The following is a 2,500-nucleotide window of genomic DNA, read 5'->3' on the forward strand; positions in this document are numbered from 1 at the left end:
ACGACAGTACAAAGCCTCCCGCGGTTCCCTTCCTGGCCTGGCGACGACCACAGCACAGCAGAAACAGAAGAACTCGGAGAGAAAGAGAACGGCTTAGAAAATACAGGAAAATTAGTTTGTTGAGGCCGCCGTCATTTCATTCCCCTGGCGCGTGGAGGCAGGAGGGCGGGTAAGGGGATGGAGGAGAGCAAGCAGGAGGGAGGGAGGGAGGGAGGGTGGGGGAGAGGGAGGGGAGGGGAGGGAGCGGCGTCCCCGAACACCATCAAAGAACACAACCTTCCCGGAGGCGCCCTGCTCGAGAGGATCTGGTTACGTTCTGTGTTAATTACTCTAAATGTTTTGATTCGTGTGTGTGTGTGTGTGTGTGTGTGTGTGTGTGTGTGTGTGTGTGTGTGTGTGTGTGTGTGTGTGTGTGTGTTCGGAGATAATGACTATCTGTACGTACGAAGATTGTTATTAAATAAAGGAAATAAAATATGAATTGAAATAAACTGCACTGATTTTTTTATTTTGATATCCTGTTGCTGAGAGAGAGAGAGAGAGAGAGAGAGAGAGAGAGAGAGAGAGAGAGAGAGAGAGAGAGAGAGAGAGAGAGAGAGAGAGAGGGGAGGGAGTGTGTTTTTCTGACTTCACTTGCTTTAACCGCACGGAAAATTTCTGATATTAAACGTCAAGTAAGATGCAACACACGCACACGCACACGCACACACACACACACACACACACACACACACACACACACACACACACACACACACACACACACACACACACACACACACACACACACACTTTTCTCACTTAAACTCAAACATATGCCAGCTACCTTAATATATTATATATATATATATATATATATATATATATATATATATATATATATATATATATATATATATATATATATATATATATATATATATATATATATATATATATATATATATATATATATATATATATCTCTCTCTCTCTCTCTCTCTCTCTCTCTCTCTCTCTCTCTCTCTCTCTCTCTCTCTCTCTCTCTCTCTCTCTCTCTCTCTTTGTCTGTCTGTCTGTCCTTCACCTCTCACCTCTCACCACTTCCATTTACTCTCCACATTCCCAGCCCTCATGCAATTCACTGAAAAGACTCCCTTTCTTCATCACCACGTCTCCTTTCTCCTTTCCCACTTCTCTTACTCTCACTCCTCTCTGACTCTCTCTCTCTGGCCACAATTTTGAAACACTTTTGCTCAACCACCACGACTGCTTCCAAAAGACACAGAGATTATTAGTCAAGTTCTCAACAGTGTTTCCTGTGTTGATCATATGGAAATCTTGTTAATTCACCACCTGAGCCACAAAAACACTCTTAAAACCCCGTGTAACTTTAACTAGAACCTTTTAAAAGTAGTAGTGGTATGGTAGAGAATACATAGAGGTCATTAGTCGTGTTCTCAAGAGTGGTTCCTTTTTTAATCATATAGAAATCTTGTTAATTCACCACCTGAGCTACAAAGACACCCTCACAAACCAGTGTAACTTTAACTAGAGCCTTTGTAGAATAGTGGAGGTGCAGCAGAGAAGTGGTTCGTTCATCATACGCAGAGATGATGATTAGCCAGGTTTTCTTTGTTAATTCACCACCTGAGCCACAGAAACACCCTCAATAACCAGTGTAACTTTAACTAGAGCCTTTCTAGAATAGTGGAGGTGCAGCAGAGAAGTGGTTCGTTCATCATACGCAGAGATGATGATTAGCCAAGTTTTCTTTGTTGATCATATAGAAATCCTGTTAATTCGACAACCAGAGCCACAAAAAAAAAAAAACACCCTTAAAAATCTGCATAATCCAACTACAGTCTTTGAAAGAAGTGAAGATGCGGAATATTGAGATGATTGGCCAGGTTTTCAATAGTGCTTTCTCCTTTAATCATAGAAAAATCTTGTTAACCAACCACCACAGCCAGAACAAAAAAAAAAAAAAAGAAACATGATTGGCCAGGTTTTCAATATTGTTTCCTCCGTTAATAAAAAAAATCTTGTTAACCCACCACGAAAGCCACAAAAAAAAAAAAACATGATTGGCCAGGTTTTCATTACTGTTTCCTCCGTTAATAAAAAAATCTTGTTAACCCACCACCACACCCTCAAAACCCCTATAATTCCACTACGGCCTCTGAAAGAAGTGAAGATACGGCAAAGAAGTGTTTCAGAATATAGACCTTTGTCCCTTGGTCCTCCACGAGCCACACAGAGCCGCACAAAGCCATCTAACGTTGTTGCCTCGCCTGGACAGCATTTGCGTCGCTCTCCTCTGCACTGACGCTCTCTCCTCTTGGCCTGTGAATGACCCCCACTGCTTGAGGAACACCCCGCCTGTCTCCTTCTCGTGGCAGGAATGTCTGTGTTGGTTTGGGGAGAAGGAGAGTCTATGTTCGTGTCTCCCTCTCTCCTTCTCTCCTTATGTTAGTTGTGTGTGTGTGTGTGTGTGTGTGTGTGTGTGTGTGTGTGTGTG

Source organism: Portunus trituberculatus, chromosome 50 (genome assembly GCF_017591435.1).
Source record: "Portunus trituberculatus isolate SZX2019 chromosome 50, ASM1759143v1, whole genome shotgun sequence".
Classification (NCBI taxonomy): Eukaryota; Metazoa; Arthropoda; class Malacostraca; order Decapoda; family Portunidae; genus Portunus; species Portunus trituberculatus.